General features: G+C 46.6%; 1 protein-coding gene across 3 annotated transcripts in view; it reads left to right on the top strand.

Annotated features, from left to right (window-relative positions):
- Positions 1-22,235, top strand: part of SGSM2 (small G protein signaling modulator 2) — a 134,814-nt gene that overhangs the window by 2,369 nt on the left and 110,210 nt on the right. The gene's annotated exons all lie outside the window — the stretch shown is intronic.

The raw sequence follows: 22,235 nt of genomic DNA, 5'->3' as shown, positions 1-22,235 counted from the left end.
TAGAGTTAAGAGTTTGCCTAGAGTAAATAAAATAAGCTTTGGCCAGATTGAATTAAAATCTAATTTCCCTCCAAGAGGCAATGACTGGGAAATGGAGGCTTTGTTCAGCTGCAATTGTTTAACCCTTTCTGTGCCTCCGTAATTTAGCAAAATAAGCAATCAAAGAATCTATCAGATCTGCCCGGCCAAATGACGGAAGTTAATTTCATAATTGTGTTCCGAAAGGTGGCACTGGTGGTGCCAAATCGCAGCTGCAGTTCTTAGCAAAAACTTTACTGTGCTGCCCCTCCACTTCAAGAAAGGAAATTTTGGAGAGTTGCATCTAATCTAATCTATTGGTTTTATACTGCTGCAGTGCCTGAGACCCTTCTATGTAAAATCAGTAGCAATAAGAAAGTTTCTGGTGAATTTCATAGGGGGTCATTTTGGGGTGCAGTGGCTGGAAGATGAAGCTTAGACAAATTCAACCTTGAAATAAGACAATTTCTGAGCAGTGAGGGTAGCTAAACATTGGAACAGTTTACCAGGGGAGGTGGTGAACTCACCATCACTTAGAGTCTTTACAATGAGATGAGATATCTTCCTAGAATGTGTTTTTTAATCCAGCTTCTGGGGGAGATTCTGCAGCCTGTGCGTGCAGAAACTCTGACTGGATGGTTGTATGGTCTGTTCTGGTCTTGGAGTCTGAGAGTCCCCCTGTTCGTTCCCTTCCTTTATGGGCCAGGGTGAAAACAGGAAGCTCTGTGTTGCCCTCAATGTGCTCATAACTCTGCTTTAAAATAGTGACTATAATCAAATCAAATCTCATGCTTCAGGTAGATGCCTGTCAGGGTCAGGAAGGATTTTTTTTTCCCCAATGCACAATTTGCCTGATCTGTTCTGGGCTTTTTCACCTTCCTCTTTCTCAAATGCTTGTCTGCTGTGTCTTGTTCATGTGGCCAGGGTCCAACTGATCACCAGATATGAGATTAGGAAGGGATTTTCCCTACTAGTCAGATTGGCTGTGTCCGTGTGCGTGTATGTGTGTGGTGCCGGGGGGAATAAGGAGAGGGTTGCCTTCCTCTGCAGCATGGGGTATGGATCACTTGCTGAGATCATATGGGCATATCTCATCTAATGAATTCCCTGCTGTTGTAATGGCCTTGGGCATTGGTGGCACCTCAGTCTCTCCTGTTATGTCCCTGTGGCACAGTTTAGTCTTAACTCAAGTTACCGGGTCTCATATAGGGGTATCTGGGTGCAATTTAATGGTCTGTGATATACAGGAGGTCAGACTACTGATCTAATGGTCCCGTTTGCCCTTAAGCTCTATGAAACTATGAATCTGGCCTTAACTCACTCCTTTATATAGATAAAGCTTTTATAAATCTCTTGACTCCTTTGTGGTATTACAAAAATATCATGTGGGTTTTTTTCTGTGTTTAGGAACAGTGTTTTTGGACATTCACTTCTCGTAATGATGCTTCTTATTGTTATGTGGTAGTTTGCATAAATGTATGTACGGCCGTGATCCGATCTTGCTGCTTAAATTAAGAAGGCTTGATCCTGCATTCCTCGGGCACCCACAGTTCCCTGCTCTTTCAGCGGCTGTGCAAGGATTGGCTCCAAAGCCTGACCACTAGGGGAGGGGTTTGTTTGGGGAGAGGTTAAAAAAAGCCAGTTTAGGAATCTGGGGAACCAGAGGTTAATTACCCCTGTATTCTGTGGTGGGTCGTCCTTAGATCAAATCTGTTTGTGTTTATCATTCGGATAGTGAAATGCAAAAACATTAGGGCTGTCGATTAATCGCAGTGAACTCATGTGATTAACTCAAAAATTAATGGCGATTAAAAAAATTAATGGCGATTAATCGCAATTTTAATCGCCCTGTTAAACAACAGAATACCAATTGAAATTCATTAAATATTTGGGATGTTTTTCTACATTTTCGTATATATTGTATTCTGTGTTGTAATTGAAATCAAAGTGCATATTATTTTTTATTACAAATATTTGCACTGTAAAAGTGATAAACAAAAGAAATAGTATTTTTCAATTCACCACATACAAGTACTGTAGTGCAACCTTTGTCCTGAAAGTGCAATTTACAAATTTAGTTTTTTTGTTTGTTACATAACTGCACTCAAAACCAAAACAATGTAAAACTTCACAGCCTACAAGTCCACTCAGTCCTACTTCACGTTCAGCCAGTTGCTAAGACAAACAAGTTTATTTACGCTTACAGGAGATAATGCTGCCCTCTTCTTATTTACAATGTCACCAGAAAGTGAGGACAGGCATTTGCGGTGCACTTTTGTAGCCAGCGTTGCAAGGTATTTACGTGCCAGATATGCTAAACATTCATATGCCCCTTCATGCTTCAGCCACCATTCCAGAGGACATGCTTCCATGTTGATGACGCTCGTTAAAAAATTATGCGTTAATTAAATTTGTGACTGAACTCCTTGGGGGAGAATTGTATGTCCCCTGCTCTGTTTTACCCATATTCTGCTGTATATTTCATGTTATATCAGTCTCGGATGATGACCCAGCACGGTGTTCATTTTAAGAACACTTTCACTGGTACCTTCTTTGTGTTTTGTCAAATCTGCAATGTGAGATTTCTAAAGATAGCTACAGCACTCGACCCAAGGTTTAAGAATCTGAAGTGCCTTCCGAAATCTGAGAGGGCTGAGGTGTGGAGCATGCTTTCAGAAGTCTTAAAAAAGCAGCACTCGGGTGTGGAAACTACAGAACCCAAACCACCAAAAAAGAAAACTAACTTTCTACTAGTGGCATCTGACTCAGATAATGAAAATGAACATGCGTTGGTCCGCTCTGCTTTGGATTGTTATCGAGCAGAACCAGTCATCCGCATGGACACATGGCCTCTGGAATGGTGCTTGAAGCATGAAAGGACATATGACTCTTTAGCACATCTGGCACGTTAATATCTTGCGACGCTGGCTACAACTGTACAATGAGAATGCCTGTTCTCACTTTCAGGTGACATAAACAAGAAGCGGGCAGCATTATCTCCTGCAAATGTAAACAAACTTGTTTGGCTGAGCAATTGGCTGAACAAGAAGTAGGACTGAGTGGACTTGCAGGCTCTAAAATTTTACATTATTTTATTTTTGAATGCAGTTTTTTTGTACATAATTCTACATTTGTGAGTTCAACTTTCATGATAAAGAGATTACAGTACAGTACTTGCATTAGGTGAATTGAAAAATACTATTTCTTGATTTTTTTACAGTGCAAATACTTGTAATCAAAAATAAATATGAAGTGAGCACTGTACATTTTGTATTCTGTGTTGTAATTGAAATCAATATATTTGAAAATGTAGAAAACATCCAAAAATATTTAAATAAATGGTATTCTATTCTTGTTTAACAGTGCAATTAATTGCAATTAATTTTTTTAATCGCTTGACAGCCCTAAAAAAATACAATTAAACCAGCATGAATCAGAATTGCATCAACATGAAATAGTGGGGAATAGACAATATTCCATTATCAATGGCAACAATCTGTCACAGGATTGGTCATCCTTTGCATTTATCAATACTGTCACTAACTAAATTAAAATATCTATAAGAATTTAGGAACTAGCAGACTGGATCAGACCCAAGGTCCTATTAATCCAGTATCCAGTCTCTAACTTCAGAGGAAGTTGCAAGACTCCCTGCAGGAGGCAATTATGGGATAACCTGCCCACAGGGAAGGTTTCCTCCTGACCCACATTAGTAAGAGGTTGAATTAAGCCCTGAAGCATGAGGTTTTCTATCCCTTTCAGAACGCTTATGGTCTCTTCAGCCGATTAAAGTCAAGATCAAAACCACAGTAAGATGACAACAGCAGAGATAAGAGAGGTTTCAGCAATGTCTGGCCTGTCGAGTCAAGACAAATGGCTCTGTCGATACGGAGACAGAACTGGGCGTTGAACAAGGCTCCCTGATGAAGCCATGGCTGAGCTGAAGTCAGTTTGCTTGTTGTAACTAATTAAGAACCTTAGTGGGGCTGGATTTGCAAGGTTCCTGCTTCGTGCTTTTTTCTTTTCACTTCCAAACCAGTCCTCCCATGGTGCTAGTTTTGCCAGTTGTACAACAGTCAGTTACTCTTCTTCTAAATTGTATTAATGAAACCGGTGTCTTAAGACACAGCCTGTTTGTGGCATGTCTAACGCGTGTTGGGTCCAGGAAACCCTGCCCTGCTGAGCTGGACAGATGCCCAAACTCCTCTATGCATAATTAATAAGGACATTTGGGACAGAACGTTTTCTGCCAGCTGTACATTAGAGATGGAAAGGACCTATCAGGTCATCCAGTCCAGCTCAGCTGATCTGTGAGCAGCAGCTCCCACTGGGTGGAGCACAGCAGCATATTTGTGGTTTGGGAAGAAGGCAGTAAGAAAACTATGAGCATAACTGGTCTTGGCCAACCTGTTGCACGTTGTTGGGCCACACCCATATCTTGCCCTGTACCTGACTTCTCTGCCTGTTTCCCTCAGCCTGGCTTTTGTGCTGATTTTCCATTTGCCTCTCCTGTGCATGACACGTAAAATGCCGTCTAAATACCCTGCTTTTACCTCCTTTGTACTAAGCCTATCTTAGAACGTGGATGTAGGGTTCTGGGGGGGAGAGTGCAGAACTGGGAGCCAGGAATGTCTGAGTTTCTGCTGTCAGCTGAGACCCATCCTCCCTCCATGTCCTTGGGCAAGTCACTTAACCCCCTTGGCTAAAGAGGGATGATAGCATTGGCCTTCCAGGCGCACTGAGCATCAGGTTATGTAAAGTACTTTGAAGGTGCCAGGAATTACTGGTCTAAGTGCCACCTATTATTGCTCCTGGACGTTCCTCTGGGGGTTCATGTGCAGTATAATGTCCTCCCCTCCCGATAATGCCTGCAGCCTGGCCCGCTCTTGCGTAGAGCCCCATGAAATGCCTTTTATTTTGTATAACTTTTCATTTTATTTTTTGGGAATTTCGTGTTATTTCTTTTTATCCCGGGAGGGGGGAGTCGGGGATCAGTTCCTGCCCTGGAGGGGGTGGGAGGTGCTAGGGGAGTGGGTGGCTGAGCAAGCCTGCTCTGCATTCATCCTGCCCCGCCGGGGTGGGCTCTGTTCCGCCCTTTGCAACCTGGTGCAAGGGTCACAGCACCGCCCAGGTTTGGCCTGGCCTGGCCTGGCCTCCCCTTTGTCATGATGATGGGGTGGGGGGAGCGAGGGGGAGGCCAAATCTGAGCAAGTGGTGCTGCAACCCTTGGTCACGATGCCCAAAGCGGGGAGTCAGGCCCAGCCCCGTGGGACAGGAGCTCCAGTAGCCAGTGCTGAGGGGGAGTTTTTAGTTGTATACATTGTCGGTTGTGTTGTTTTGCATTTGCAAAAGACCCAGAGCTGGGTTCCTGAGCGCAGACTTGATACCCTGCCTGGGAATTTGCTTTGGTGCCAGCGGCATGGCAAATATCTCGACAGTCTGTAGCTTCACAAACGGCAGCACACCCCAGGCTGTTCGGCTGTTACATGGACGTGGGGGAAAGGCCGGTGGAAGGAGTGAAAAGCGGTGGAGGTCAGGTGGCACAGCGGGGCAGAAGGGCAGGGATTCGTGGATGGAATCCAACCCCCCCGGGCTGGTTTGTAACGTGCAGGTGGGCCCCTGCCATTAGACGAGGCCAGACAAATCCCCACTTCTGAACACCGACAAAAATTGGGTTGTTTGAAACCCAGATCTGAATCTCTTGACTGGAGCCAATCTTTAATGCACTGGTGTTCACTGCATACTCAGGAGTGGGGAAAAGCCCAGCGTCATTCTAACAATAATGCTTAGCTCTGATTACATAGCTAGAGATCTCCAAGTGCCTTATAAAGAAGGGTAAGTATTTATTATCCCCATTTTACAGATGGGGAAACCGAGGCACAAAACTGGATGCAACTTGAACAAGGAGCCACAACACTGCCAGAGCTCAGATATCGTGATTCCTAGCCCAGTGCTCTATCCGCTAGACCACATGTCACTTAGCCTCAATCCTCCTCTGAAATTAGATGACGCGGTCTTGTTCAAAACATGCTGCCATCTTCATTGGATCAAACTTTGGAGGCTGATTAGGCTGTAGGAGAGGGAAGAGGAATAGCCATGTAGCCACATAGGAGGCCTTCTGGCCTAGTAGATAAGGCAATTTTAGGCATTCAGGACTCTTGGGATACAGGAGACCTGGATCCTATTCCCACCTTTGCCACTGGCCTCCTGGGTGACCTTAGGTGAGTCATTCAACCTTGGTGCCTCAGTTTGTCCATCTGTAAAACGGGGCTAACTATACTGACCTTCTCTGTAAAGTGCTTGGAGATCTACTGATGAAAAGCCCTATACAACAGTATTATTCATATTGAGGTTCAGTCTGCTGCAATATTTTTTGTAAGTGCTGTAGACATTAAAACTTGTTTTTTTAAACCTGTTTGTTTGATGACGTTCCAGCCTGCACGTATCTATGTTGTAAATGTCTTATTTCCCCCCACATGTCTGATGCTGTTGATAGAGTTTCTCTTTGACCACACTGAAGGTCGTGTCGTCTGTGCCTAGGGATAAACGCATTTATCCACCATACTCGTGAGGTTAGGGCTGCTTTCCTGCTTGGATTCGCTTCCGTTGCTGATACGCTGGCCCCAGCATTGGTTTGTATTTAGTCTTGTAACGTTGCTTTTGGAAACAGCTGCAGTGTCTGGCGTCTTGTTTTGTTTTCTGGAGAATGTTGAAATCCTTTGTTGCTTTCTTGGCTTTAGCGCTCAGAGATATGGCATCGTAGTCAAGTTCTCACTGTCAGTTTATGATGGACTATATCAAAATGATACAGAAAACCTAAATGTGTTGCTTCCCGCAACATGTTGTATCAGTACTAGAGATACTGGGAGCAAACAAGAATGGAAGGCAGTGTGGGCTAGAGATTAGAGCAGGGATCTGCGAGACGAGATCTGGGTTCTCTTACAGGGTGTCCTTGGGCATGTCACTTACAATCTCTATCTGCCCCTCACTTTCTTTATTTGTGATCAGCAAGGCACTTGGTGTGCTACTGTACTGTACTACGTATTTAATTGGGATACCACTGTGACAGCAAGGAATGAACTTAGATCCTTCAAACAAACAAACAAACAAAAAAACCCTACCGCTTGAGTTGAAGAAAAATCTCCATTGCGCTATTAGCAGTATCCTCCTGCTCCCGAACCATAGACTTCTACCACTTGAGCTAAAAGAGAATCCCCATTCACTGTTAGCGGTATAAGGCCTATTGCACAGTTGAGCAATTCTGATTCCATCCACTAGAGGCCAGTGGTGGTACATATTAACCCGTTCATTCCAATACTTGCCCACCTTCTTAAAGGCCCTTTTGAATGCCTCTGATGTAATGCCCATGTCTGCACAAAACACAATTGTGGGCAAGTATCTGCAAGGCGCGTCGAAGTCAAGGGAGAAAGCTGTGACCTAGAGTCTGATTCCAGGCGGAATGAAGCACAGGTATATTGAGCTCTTTGTGAACCACTGAAAGTTACTTAGGTACTTTTGAAAGCCCCACCCTACCTGTTTTAAAATCCTACATGCTATCTACCTTCCTCACTTCAATTTGGCTTGGACCATAAAAATGAACTAGTCAGTTTCACTTTCAGATTCCCACGCACTAGGTCGATAGGACAATGTTTGGGTTAAGAAAAGCATGTCACTGATTTCTTTGTTTAGTATACAAAAGTGATTGTATTTATATAAACTCATACACACACGTACACTTACGAACAAAACCCACTATTTTGCATTAAACTTCCTGGCTCTGTCTCTTTAAACCCCAAATCTGGACTATGTGGCAGCTTTACACTTGCCCTGAATGGTAGTCCTCACTTTCACTACAACGTCAATGCCCAACCTACAACGCAGTGTCATCTGGAAATACACTGGGTCGTTTTGTGACGTGAAAGTTAAAGCCATGGGCTCCATGCTGGTTTTCAAACACTGGCCATCCTTTGAGCTTCTTTCCCCACCTAGTCACTCCCAATCCAACCACACCACGTAAGCAAGCTTGCTGTGCTTGAGATGCAGTATTGATATATCACGAGGCACTGGTCTCAGACTCAGGAGCCTGCTCTACCATTAACTTGCTGTCTGACCTTGGCCAAATCACAATCTCTCTGTCCCTCACTTTCCCCATCTGTGACGAGGGGTGGAAGGATAATGGTAATTAGCTGCTTTGTACAATACTTGGAGTGTTACGGGGAAGTGTGTTGTTCTACCACCTTGCTCACATTTAACAGGAGGAGGCAAAGCACGCTGGCTATTATATAAAAATAGGAATAATGATACTGATCCCCTTTGTAAACCACCTTGAGATCTCCTGATGTGATGCACTGTAGAGGAGCCAGGTGTCATTAGTACGTGAATCCCAGACAAAGGGTGTGTCGGTGTATTGGGGGGGAGAGCACAACATCAGTGATTTCGAGGCTGGCTCGTTCAGTCTGCTGCGTGCAACTTTACTCTCCTGTAACGTTCCTCAGCTGTTCAAGTGCTTAAGACACATGAACAAAGCTCAGAGAAAAGCAACAGGCCCCACGTCTCCGGACATCTGGGCGGTGGGCAAAGGAGGATGGTGTGGGCCCAGAACACCTGCGCCCAGCAAAGTCTCTGAATTAAAACAAAAAGATCCTGGTTCAAACGTAGCCAGCAATTCAGTCCCAGCATGAAGTCGTAGAATCATAGAAATGTAGGGCTGGAAGGGGTCACTCAATCCAGCCCCCCTGCACTGAGGCAGGACCGGGTAAATCCAGACTGTCCCTGAGACGTCATGGTCTACTCTAACCTGTTCTTAAAAACCTTCAGTAACGGGGATTGCACAATCTCCTTGGAAGCCCATTCCAGTGCTTACCTATTTTTAGCCCATTCGTACATGAGGCCGGACAAAAATCTGCTCCTAAATCATCTAGGTGCCTTTGAAAATTCTGGTTGGTTTGTTTTGTTTGTTTTTGTTTTGTTTTTAAAAGCCTTGTTTTTAAACCACTTAAGTTTATATTATTATAGGGGAAGCTGGTAGTGACCCCAGTAGATGGGTTGCCGAACACTTACCATTATAAAAGAATCTTGCAATATTTTTTTTTAAAAAGCTCTAGCACCTCCATTGTTTGCAGCCTATGAAATTCAGTGAGGGGGAAGCCTTTGGCTAGAGAAGTGCCTTTTCTTTGTCCCAAGAAATTCCGTTTAGGTTTTGCTGAGAGAGAAACTCAGACAAATCACCATGTCTATTCTCTGACTGCATTCCTTGAGAGAATTTTGGCAAAAGCCAGAAAACAGGATGAATCTTTCATGAAATTTGGGCAGGGGGAGACCACCTTAAATATAGCTTTAATTCTGCCCCCTTGTGTATATGCATTATGGTCCAGTCGTTAATTACATTATCATATACTATTTTATTTTCCAAAGGAACCCTGCTTCATTCAGTCACAGAATGGGTGCACAAGGGGGCAGAATTAAGGTGGCAAAGACAGCCTTAAATCTGGTGTTTTCTAGCTTTGGAATGCTCGACTTTGCAACCTAAATAATGTTCTTTGTGGGTATAATCGTTAATTACACTCTGTGTAGAGGCCCCAACCAGAGTATTGGCACTGAACGTACACCGAGTAAGAGACAGCCTCTCCCCTGGAGATTTCATAGTCTACAGAGACAGACAGAGGGTGAGAGGGGGAACAGACACACAGGGGCGTAAAGTGAGGCCGTGTCTACATGGTGCTTTAATCCACCTCAGAGGGGTATACATTTTAGTTCACTAAATGTTCCCTAGTGTATGTCAATGTCGTTCCATAGGTGCACTGGGGAACTTTTAGTGCATGACAGCAGGGTCCGCACGGGCCAATTAGTGTGCAACATCCTAGTGTAGATTAAAACTTATACCTCACTGAAGCATGTGTAGACAAGCGCTGACTTGCCCAAAGTCAAACCAGCCGGTCAGTGGCAGGGCCAGGAAGTGACCCCCGATCTCCTGGCTCCCAGTCCTGTGCTCTTTCCACTAGATCGTGCTGCCTCTCCACAACGGTACAGACGTAGGATTTCCAGCCTCGCAGCCTCTCTTCCTGCCGCTTGCAGTATAACTGCTAATGCCTGACTGTTACATCACACCTGTTGCTCTTGTATTCTCCTCTCCAGTCTTAAATAATGTGGTTACCCATCTCCATGGGGGCGTTCTCAATGGCTGCTTCCCTTCGCTCCTTAAAACAGCAGTCCGTTTCCCATGGCGCATTATTTCCAAATCGCCTCGATCTTTAATGAACTTCTAATTTTATTTTATTTTTTTCACTGCTTATACTGAATCTATTGAAATTCAGTTCTCTTTCCAGGAATAAGTTGGTTAGAATTTCCACCAAGTGGCTTGAAATATATATATATATTTTTTTATTTCCCATAAAACCTTTCAGTTGAAGCCTTTGGAAATGCTTAAGAACGTATTTGCTTTTTTTCGCGGGTGTTTCCACTGGTAAAGAATTTATTTTGTTGACTCTAAGAGAGAGAGAGAGAAAGACAAGTAATGTGTTTTGAAGATTTGACTCAACTGGGCTTCATGCCGAGGCTGGCTATATGTCTGTGTTTCAAACCTCTCTCTCTCTCTCTCTGCAGGAAAATCTATGGTGACAAGTAGGCTCATAAAGCAGGCTTTTTCCAGCTTTTTATTTGCTGCCTACTGAAATGGTGCTTTTGCCATTACTGTACTCAAACAAAGCTCTTGTTCTAGCTGGGGAACGACTATAAGAAGGATAACCTTAGCGGCTTTCATCCGGAAAGATCCCAGGTTTGAGCATTGGCCTGCTAAACCCCGGGTTGTGAGTTCAGTCCTTGAGGGGGGCCATTTAGGGAACTGGGGTAAAAATCTGTCTGGGGATGGGTCCTGCTTTGAGCAGGGGGTGGGACTAGATGACCTCCTGAGGTCCCTTCCCACCCTGGTATTCTGTGATTCTAAAACACTTTAGAAACTGGAATTGTTTTTCCTGCCACTGAAATGCAGCTGCTTCTAGGATGAACCGTGGCTTCTGTTTAATATCCCGCAGCAGTGCCACGCAGCTCTTGAGCAGAGAAAATGAAGAATTGGTCAACTGAAACCGATGGAGTATTCAGTAATTACCCCAGCTGACACTGGCCAGGATGCTGGGGTAAATAAATACCTCTTCTTGAAAGAAAAATGCTGTGGATTTTAGACAACAGCAAGTGACCAGAACCCCAGGTCTAGGTATTGTCCCAAGCACCCCCAACGCTGCTGCGTACTGTGATAGTCCTCCACCCTGGCGTGATGTATGGGGGGGAGCGTCCCCTACTGAATCACCAAGCCCATTTCTTGCAGCACCTCAGCGATCTTCGGAGGCCTCCGATCCGAGCACTAACCTGCTTGTAACTTGCCTATTGTGAGTGGAGTTTCTACGGCATGGCTCTTAAAAGCAACTTGTCACAGCTGCAGGAAAGAAGACGAGTAACTTTGTTGTATGCTGTGTTAAGAGTCAGTCTTAGTGATACAAACACATGTGCGGGGTGCCTGGCACCCTACTGGCACCAGGCCTGTTTATAGGGCTACCGACAGTGCTAAGTAATTATCTAAGTAAGGCCCTGATCCAGACCCTTGCAACCCGACCTGAAGCCAGTGGGACCTGACGACAAACGTTGGGTGGAGTTGGTATAAAAACAACCCAACCTGCTCTGGCTCGGGCCAGGTCGTCTCAGATCCCCTCCTCCGGCCCATGGGATCGGCGCGGTGTCAGCTGTGTGCCCTGTTCCTGCCGGTGCCTTGCTGTGCTGTGCCCGCTGCGGAGGGAGGGTGCCGACAAGCTGCAGGGCCTTTCGCTCCGCAGCGCGGGCGGGACACAGCAAGGTGGTGGCGGCTGGCAGGAACGGGGCACGCGGTCGCCACCGCACCGAGCCAACTGGCAGGAGGCGGCCGAAGGAGGATTGTGGGCACGGGGCAGCAGGAGGCCCCCATGGGGCCGAGCCCCAAATCTGAGGCAACGGCACTGACTCAGGTTTGGGGGGAGTGCCTGCCCTTTGGTGCATGGTGCGGGGCCAGTGTGGGGAGCGGCCGGCAGGCTGGGGTGCGGGAACAGGCTGTGGGAAGATGAAAGGGGCAGCGGGGAAATTACCCTGGTGGCTCCATGGAGGAAAGAAAGAAAATGGAGTCCAGGCTGATGGTTAGACCTTGCAGCTGGCCCCGGATCTGAACCCGACAGGACCTGACTGCAAGTGTCGGGTTTGGGTCAGGTATGAAAACTACATGACACACCTGGGGTCGGGTCTGGTTCGGACTGGCCGTGGTCTGGACAGGTTTGGGTCCGGCTTTAAAAATAGGTCCGAGCAAACTTCTAATGCTGTGATGGCTTCCAGTGATTTCAGTGGCGCTCCTCGCGTGGATGAAGTAAAGCAGGTGAGTGTTTGCAGGAGCAGGGCCTTCGCCACATCCGTTCCCCAGCTCCAGGGAAAAGAGATGTTAGGTTGTCCGGAAATGTTCATTTCTAGCAAATACGGTTTCATACCTTCCCTTTAAAGGGTGCAAACCGTGGGCCAGATGCCCTCTCTGGGGCCATGAAACCCCCCTGCAGAAGTGGGCCGGCAGCACTCCGACGCCAATCAGTAGATTTCTTGGTGTGGAAATCCTGAAGCCCGCTGTCGTCAAGGGATCAGGGTGGGGTTAGCTGCTTGCCGGGGACGCGTTGTGCGAGGCCTCGGGAGCTATGAGGAATCGTGAATGATGGAGGTACTCCGGAGGCCTTCAATAGAAAACAAAGTGCCTGATGGCACAGAGGGGAGGGTGACTAGGAGAAATGTTCAGATTGAGGGATGTGTGTAAAGCACTCACAGGGCTAGACTGTGACGTCAGACTCCGAGGGGAGTAATTGCCAGTTCGAGGTATTGTAGGTCACCACCTTTACTTCCGTCAGCTCTTCTGTCTTGTGGCCGAGTCGCAGAAGGGACCGGGTGAGCTCTTTTCAGCTTTCACTCAGCGAGATACTGAAGCAGATGCCTGACTTAGAGCATGTGGGTGGTCTGGTTGTCCTCAGTGGGCATCATACTGGGTCACAGACTTGGCCCAAAGCAACACCCGCTGCCGTGGTGTCAGTCGGAATAGGCAATAATGCTGAGTGGGAGAGACCCGAATGCAGGAAGAAAAGAGGAAGGGATTAAAAGGAGGCGAGAAAACAGCATATATACAATGGTGCAGAGGGCTAAAAATCCAGACTTCTGTTTCCGGGAGACGAAGCGGCAGATTAGCTATATCTGACTTCCCCTAATGTCGGCCCTGATCCTGCAAACAGTTAGTCGTGCCAGCGAGACCGCTCGTGCGCTCACATGTGAACGTGAATGCAGAGTCCAGCCCTTAGAAGTCAAGGAACGTCTAAGCTTAGCAGTTTTAAAGGTCCGTCAAATAGCGCCTCCTTGCTCAGTTTCACTCTTAGTAGTCTGGATCTTGTGCACTAGCACGGGCTGGGATGGTTACCTTGTTTGCAATTTTTTTCAGAGTTGTTTTGTTGTTGGATTTAAAAGCAAAACCCAGGGCTGGTTTAGTAAACGCTTCTTTAAAACCATACTTTAGACCTATGTTTAGTGTTCACTTACCTCTGAAGAACCTGGCCACTGCGGGAAGTAGGATATAGAGCTAAACAGAGGGTTAGATAGTGGGGTGGATTAGAGCGATGATGTATAATAAAATAATACAGGGCACTCACACACACATTTCATCCAGGGGTCTAAACTCCCTGTTCAGAGGTGAGGGCTAATATTCCTGTTACGGAGCATCTGTGTAATGTTTTTCACCCCTGGATTACAAAATGCTGTACTCAAGCAGGAAAGTTATGAGCATCCTCATTATCTACTATCTGGTGAAACTGATGCATAAAGAATTTAGGTGACTTGCCCAAGGGCGAACCGCAAAGTCAGTGGCAGAGGTGGAAGGGGACCCCAGGTCTCTTGACTTCTAGTCCTGGGCTCTATTTACTGAGCCATGCTGCCCCCTTGTAACAGGAAGTAACATTCCCATTTTGTGAGTGGGGAAACCATGGCACAAGGACTGAGTGCCTCAGCTCCCCTTGATTTAGCCGTCGTTGTGGGTGCTCAGCCTTGGAATGATCTGCCTGCAGTGACCCTCTGAGTCAGTAGCAGTCACAGGAAGCCAAAGCTCTCATTGCCGGTGCCTGGTCCCTTTCTGCTGTCGTCACCGCAGTCCGTCAGCACTAACAAACGTTGCCGGGGTGAGGTTAAAGCATTGTCCCTGTTTTACAAAGGAGGCACCAAGAGATGAAGTGACCTGCTCAGGGTCACACAGGATATATCTGCACTGCACACGCTGACTCACTTTGAGCCCACGCCCCCCCTTCCGTCCGCACGTACATCAATCTGACTCGACTCGGCCAGCACTCAGGACCAGGGTTCTAGGACCCTGCTGCGGAGGTGGGTCAGAGCCCAAGTCCTGCTGTGACTGGTCCAAGCCCTGTCATTTCGCAGGGTGGACCCAGCTGAAGCCCCAGACCCGAGTCAGGAAGTCTGCCTAGTATGGGCTTGGAAACACCCAGTCCACCATCCTGGGTCCCACAGACCTGGGTTTATAATGCAATGTAGACATACTCCCAGGGCATCTGTCGTCATGCCAGGAATCAAACCCAAATCTCCGGCTGCTCAGTCGGATGCTGTAAACCAGGGGTTCAAAAACTTTTTTTTGCTGGGCTCCCCCTTTGAAAATATTTCGGGCTGCGATGACCCCTGTGATAGCAAATGACTGTACGTATTCATAGGGGCATACTCCTGGTATTTCCATACTCCTTACTTCTGCACTGCTGCTGGCGGCGGCGCTGCCTTCAGAGCTGGGCAGCTGGAGAGCCGCGGCTGCTGGCCGGGAGCCCAGCTCTGAAGGCAGCGCCACTGCCAGCACCATTAAGAACTCCAGCTTTGCCTCCCCATAGTGATTGTGATACCTACACTTCTCCCTCTCTTCATGGCAATACTTTTTGTGATCTCGCACCACCCCCACACAATAGCCTTGCAACCCCCTTTTGGGTCAGGAGCCCCAGTTTGAGAAATGCTGGTCTAACTGCAAGATCATCCCTCCCTGCTAGCCACCCTTGTCTCCTGCTAGAGCCTACAGCCTGTATCTGCTATGCCAATACGTCAGCTGGATTCAGAGGAGTTCGCTAGGTTAAACAGGTCCCTGTCGGGGGGGAAGGGGCTAATGTTTCTGGTAACAAGCCTAACTTAGTTTGCTCAGATCTTCTGTGCATGGGTGTCGGTGTGGGGTTTAGGTGTGAAAAGCCTAGTTTCAAGCTGCCTTTCCTGAGCAGACAGCATGACAGAGGCCCGAATAATTCCCCTATCTAGAAATGTTCTCCAATTTCTAGCATTTTAAAAAAGCCAACCACACTATTTCATCGGTTTACAGAGAAGAGATTTTCTTGGTTCCCTGCCCCTGGAGCTTCTGGGAATTCTGTGGCGACGACGAATGATGTATTCCAGCTTCTGACATTTAGCGTCTGCTTTTCCTGCCCTGAAAGCACTTCCTATTAAGGTTCACAATCTCCCCAGAACATTTGTGAGGCTTTCTCTGCGTTTAAATCGCTGTTGTGAGTAGAAGCTGGTCTGTGCTGCAGGTGGCCTTCTGCAGCGATATGTAATTATTTTCTCAGACCTCTGACCTGAGGAGAGATTGCCGTGTGCTTTTAATACAGGGAATCAAAATGTTTTGCTGCATCTTATTGGTGGGTCAGTTCAGAGGGAAGTCAGACAGTTCTCTGGAACCACCCGATTATCAGAAGCGTACTGGGAGTCAGGAGATCTGGGCTGAGTTCTGAACTCTGTCACAGACTCTCTGTGGTATCATGGGCAAGTCACCTAGTTGCTCTGTGCCTCCATTTCCACAGTTGCAAAATGGGAATAACCACCCTTCCTTTCTCCCACCTCTGTCTATTTAGCTTGTACATTCTTTGGGGTCTTTTACAACGTGCGTGTGTGTGTACAGCGTCTAGGCCGATGGTGCCCCCGTCTTGGCTGGCACTTTTTGGTAGTGCTGCAATAAGAGGAATTGAGAAAAAGAACTGAAGAAAGTCAAAGGCAAATAAAGGCTTCTGCAAGTAATGACCTGCTTTGCTGGATGTTTAGATCAGTGAAGTGCACTTGGTACTAAATCTGCCCCCTTTTAAATGCTCAGAGCCTAATTTCAGACACTACAACGTCAGCCCTGCATGATGTGGCTCGAATTTCCCATAAATGTGGCCACTGGTCTAACACGTGCTATAAGTCACACTGGGGTCTCAAGGGGGCATAATGGCGAGATGTTGGTTAATGACGTTATTGGTAACGCTTGGATTTATTACCAGCATTGGGGTTTATAAAAACATTGGCGGAGAAGATTGTACACTAGGAGTTGGCCTCCAGGGCTCTGTTCCCAGCTCTGTTATGCTTCATGTGTGCGCTTGAGGTAGCCACTGAGCCTCTCTGTGCCTCACTTTCCTTTTCTATAAAATGGGGATAACAACACTGCCAGACAGAGACAACCCACGCCTGCCAATAGTGGGGGGGGGGGCAGAGTGAGGGCAGCCGGCTTCAGCAGTGTTACTGAGCATGCCTGTTTTCCACCCTCCCCCTATGTTTGCCGACACAGGCTTTGGCCCAGTATAATCTACTGCTGAAAAGCGCTGTCGGAGAGCTAGGTATTTTTAATTGTTATTTGCGGTGTTCCCTCTAATTTTTCCCACCCATGTGTGGAATGAATTTTGTTATGTGCACCCCTCCATATTGGTGCACATAACAAAATTCATGTGGTGGGGGAGAGTCTCTCCTCTCTTTTATTAAACTCCCTGATTCATTCTGTTCTTCCCCCTCTTTTTCTTGTCCAGTTGAGGTGTGTTGACACTTGCTCTGAGTCTTCTCTTCGTCTAATACCCGGTCTCTTCCCTACAGTATTTAACATAATAGAAGGTGACTTGATTTCTCCATCTTCCCTGGCTCTTGCTCATCTCCTCCTAAAACCATGACCCGGCTTCTGTGGCTATCGCTTTCAGAGCGGGGAGACTGAAGATTGCAGCTCAATACGTTTTATGATCCGATCTATCATTGTAAAGCTAACTAGGGGTTGAAATGAAAACCTTCGCTATCCTGTTTCCTAAGCGAGGGGTTGCTGGGAAACCAAAATGTAGCAATCTCCTTTATATTCAGTATCTAATACTAATTGTTTTTGGCTGTTACATCTCCTGGGGGAATCTTCAGAGCAGCAGGGCCTGCCTCTGGGGACCTTTTGTAAGGTAGTTTGTATTGTTTTGAGCGGTCATGCAAAAATATACCCCTATCATCATCCTGAAAGTCGGTTGCACTTACAGGACCCTTTTCATCTTCACAGCCACATCTGATCAAATACAATCAGCTGTGTTCTTTGGTTTTCCATTGCCATTGAAACTCTCTCTCCTTTTGAAGGAAATGCAATGGCAGAAAATTGGGGATATAAAAGATTCACTTAAAGATCCAGAGAGTTACTCATCTTTCTGCTGACAGTGGAATCCGCCCTGGCACAACCTGGGTCCTGGTTGCCCCGGAGGGGCTTGCCCACAAAAGAAGATACAAGCCTACTATAGCTGACAGTCTAACGATGCCTGTGGATAGGTGGTGGTGGTGACTAGTTCTGTAGCGCCTAAGAGCCCTCATCATGGACCAGGTCCCTGTGGTGCTAAGCGCTGTATGAACACAGAGCAAAATGATGGTCCCTGCTCCAAAGAGCTTACAATTGGATTTTCTTCAGGGCTTGAACCCAGGATCTCCTGCCTCAGTTGCTTGAGCTAAAGGACTGGATCCATTTGCTTGAAGACTCTTAAATCACTTTATGTGGACCAGCCACTACAGGGGGACAGAGAACCAATGACAGAATGCGGATTACTGAACACATGGCTTCAAAAATGTTTGAGAGAGTCAGCTGGGCAAATCAAGGCTTATCTACCGGTAATTCATGCAGGGTGCTGCCCCCATGAGAACTCTAAGGAAATAGATCAAGAGTCCATTCTCCCTTGCATTAATCCCCGATCCGTTTTAGGGACTTAATATCTCAGCACCTTATGATCTTTAATGTATTTATCCTCACAAAACCCCAGTGAGGTTGAGCAGTGCTGTTATCCCCATTGCAGATGGGGAAGTGAGGCCCAGAGAAATGATGTGATTTGCCCAAGGTCACACACCAAGTTTGTGGTAGAGCAGGGAATCGAACCTGTGTCTCGCTCCATATTTGTGGTTCTGAATCAGCAGCCTGACTTTCAGAGGTGCTGAGCACGGGTAGCTCCCCTTCACAGCAGTGGCACATGTAGATACTTGGCTCCTCTGTAGATCAGGCCTGTTTTTGAGGTGCTTAAGTATGGATTTAGAGAACATTGTTCACCCACAGAGCCCAAACCGTTTCACCGAAGGGAGGTCAGTATCATTATTCTCATTTTACAGATGGGGGAAACTGAGGCAGAGAGGCGCCATCATTCGCCCAAGGTCAGTGGCAAAGCTGGAATAGAACTCTGGTCTCCTGACTCCTCACCCAGGGCCATCTTGGCTGGAACATTGGCTCATCGTTAGCTGGCCTTTGACTTCAGGTGGAAATTGAATAGACAAAGCAGCGTTGCTAGCCTGGCCTTTTCATTTCCACCTAGCTTGGTCCTGCTTAGTCACTCTTATCCAGATGGTCTCAATCGGGCACTTCACAAAGGGGAAAGGTTAGGGAGACGTTTTATTGTTTTCCTTCCACGGCAAACACAAATCAAGCTTGTAAGTCAACAGTGGTGTAAATACAACACAGGGAAGGCTAAACCTGTTCAAGTAAACATGTTCAAGTGCTGCGTTACAGAGTCCACTCTCAGAGCTGGGGGCCTTCTCTCCCGACGGCTTCCCCTTTTGACTACGTCTCAATCCTCCGCAATCCGCTACTTCCCACGCTGCTTCTGACTCGTCCAAAGGCCCCATCTAAAAGGGTGGGATAGTGATCACAAACGGTCCTATGGGTCTTTCCCTTCTTGCCAAGCCCCAATGTTCAATACGTCACAAGGCTGGCATACAAATCATGAAATATAAATAAATAAATAGGAGAGATTTGAAAAGACTGGGACTTTTCAGCTTGGAAAAGAGACGACTAAGGGGGAAATATGATAGGGGTCTATAAAACCATGACTGGCGTGGAGAAAGTAAATAAGGAAGTTTTATTTACTCCTCATAACATAAGAACTACAGGGGTCACCAAATGAAATTAATAGGCAGCAGGTTTAAAACAAACAAAAGGAAGTATTTTTTTTCACACATCACACAGTCAACCTGTGGAACTCCTGGCCAGAGGATGTTGTGAAGGCCAAGACTATAACAGGGTTCAAAAAAGAACTAGATCAGTTCATGGAGGATAGGTCCATCAATGGCTATTAGCCAGGATGGGCAGGGATGGTGTCCCTAGCCTCTGTTTGCTAGAAGCTGGGAATGAGCGACAGAAGATGGATCACTTGATGATTCCCTGTTCTGTTCATTCCCTCTGGGGCACCTGGCATTGGCCACTGTCGGAAGGCAGAATACTGGGCTAGATGGATCTTTGGTCTGACCCAGTACGGCCGCTCTTATGAAATGCCGCTGATTGGGCTGGTGACTGATCATTCGTCTGCTTTCATCAGCAGCCCCATGTGACGGTTTTATTTCATGCTGTATGTCAGCGCAGGCCTGAAAGGTCCTAAATCGGTATCAAAGTTAGGGTGACTGGCCTATAATTCCCTGGCTCCTCTTCGTACCCCCTTTTCAAGACAGGTACTACGTTTGTCCTTCGCCCGTCCTCTGGGACCAATATTTCCCCTGCAAAGCTGAGACTGAGAAGGCCAATACACGAAGAAGATGCTAGCGTCTGAAGCGTTGACAGATCAGTAGTTGTGCTGAGCGTATCTGCGGAGGGAGAAGGGGAGCATATGCTTATCTCTTTTTAGTAGCAGCCCTAGATTCCAACACTCTGGGTTTTTGTGGGTTAAAAAAGATACTACGCCAGTGTGCGGGTTGGGAAGGGGGTGATGGGTGGTTAAGTCTTCTACCACAGTGAGCCCACCTTTTTGTGATGAAATCTGTCTTGGCTTTATTTGGGGAATGGGTCGGAGCTCGTTAATTACAATTCAGAAAGGAGCGAAACCAGCAGTTACTGGGGATTTGCCTCTAGAACAGACCCAACTGAGGCTATGGCTCCGAACCGGCACTCTGCATTGTTAGGGAGGATTGAGTTCGTGTGTGATAAATGAGTGTAACGAGGCAGATGTGCATTGTGCTAGGCGCTGTACAAATTCATAACAAAGAGCCAGTCCTTGCCCCAATCTGGGAAATGGGGGAGGCTTGGCTGACCTGGAGTTCCAGGAATAGACGGGCACCTATGGAATTGTGTATGGCTTTGAGATATGGTGAGAAAGGGAGGGGACAGGATCACGCAAACAGCAAAAGCTGAGTTTTGCAGACTCCGAAAACAAAGAGGAGTTTGAGTTGGTTGCCAGGATGCTGAGCAGAACAGCACCTCTTCCTTGGGTCTAAAAATCCAGGTTTTCGATCCCTGGTGACATCAGGTTTTTCTGACCTGAAATCTTCCTCTTTTTATTACTGGCATTTAAGCGAGCTAACATATGTTCCGGCAGACGTGAAGGCCTATCATTAAACCATTTCATCCCTTTCCACCGCTGAGCAATAATGGCAGATAAGTGGTTTTATGACTCTTTGAATACGTGGAAGGTGATTGCACCTCCTAGAAGTGAAGTGAGATCTACTTAAGAGGAAATTATGGGTTGCTGCCTGGCTGTTAAGGGGAGGAATTGTTCACATGGGTATAGAAGCGTAAGTATGTGTAAAGTAGTAGAAATACATAAAAATAAAAGGCGACCAGGGTATAATATTAAAGGCGCTGAAGGGAGGTGGTCTTGCCCGTTTAACTCCCCCATATGGCTGTTTACACTGAAAAAGGATGGTGCTATGGTTAACGCATTAGACTGGGACTTGGGAGATCTGGGTTGAATTCTGTGGCAGACTCCCTGCATGGCCTCAAGCCAATCACTGGATCACCTGGAGCCTCAGTTTCTCTTCTCTAAAATGGAGATGATGATAATACTTCTTCCAGTATTCATCTTCTCTGCTGAGACTGGAAGGGCTTTGGGGCAGGGACTGTCAGCTACTCTGTGTTTCTACAGCGCAAAGGGGCCCCAGTCTCAGCGCCAGCCTCTAGGTGCTACCCTAGTGCAAGTAATAAGAATACACGGCACTAGAGCAAAACTTTACGTGAACAAGTTTTCCATTCCAAATGTTTACCTTTGTCAGTATATAGTAATACTTCGCTCTCGTATAGGGCTTTCCATGCATAGACCTCAAAGCACTTTACAAAGGAGGGACTTCCCTACAGAGGGGGAAACTGAGGCATGAGGCGGGACTTGCCCGAGCTCACCCAGCAGGCTAATGGGAATAGAACCCAGGTCTCCTTAGCCCCATCTAGTGCTCTATCCACTAGGCCACGCTGCGTCCCTTGTATATATAAACATCTTATGTATGTATGTAGCCATGAACAAATGTTACCCTGCTTGATCACTTTATTTCAAACTCCCTGGATTTAGAACGAAATCTCCTCCTGAATCTGTTTTTAACAGATCTGGGGGAAAGAATTTCAAAGCAGCATGTGTGGGTGTTTGCTTTGCAGCACCTGTTTTTTTTTTTCCTGAATCTGTGGGAGCTGCACGGTTAAAACCCTGAATGCCTCCCTTGAAAACAGACTTGCTTATGTCGATTCAACCCACCTGCAAAGAGATCCGGTGTCAGGAAGCATTTGTCTGAGCTGTTGCTACGAAATGTCACTGCCTCGCACCCTCTCCGTAAGCCATTTGCAATCAGCCTGATCTTGGGTTTTTCTCTCTGCCTAATTCGCTTGAAAGGTCACTGGAAACCTCTCTGAGGACGCTTGTCTCATTATAGCACTGGGAGAGTCTGTGGGTTTGAAAAACAGCAGAATGTGCCCAGTGGAGAAGCAGGGTTAGAATTATCTCATTTAATGGACTGAAGTAGCTATGCACAGGAAGGCAAATGCATGCGTCATTCCAAAGGGTTTGTGCAGTACATTGAAACTTGCATTAAGGACTTTACCTTCCGATGGACCCACTGGACACTTCAACGAGGATTGGTACAAACAGAATCATGAGTCCCGTGTTGGTCTCTCAGTGGCTTCCCTAAGGAATGTGATTATTTAAAAAAAAAAAAAA

The sequence above is a fragment of the Terrapene carolina genome, unplaced genomic scaffold (genome assembly GCF_002925995.2).
Source record: "Terrapene carolina triunguis isolate 2854851 unplaced genomic scaffold, T_m_triunguis-2.0 Scaffold231, whole genome shotgun sequence".
Lineage (NCBI taxonomy): Eukaryota > Metazoa > Chordata > Testudines > Emydidae > Terrapene > Terrapene triunguis.
The sequence above is the reverse complement of the archived record's forward strand: the minus strand, read 5'-3'. Positions and strand labels throughout refer to the sequence as shown.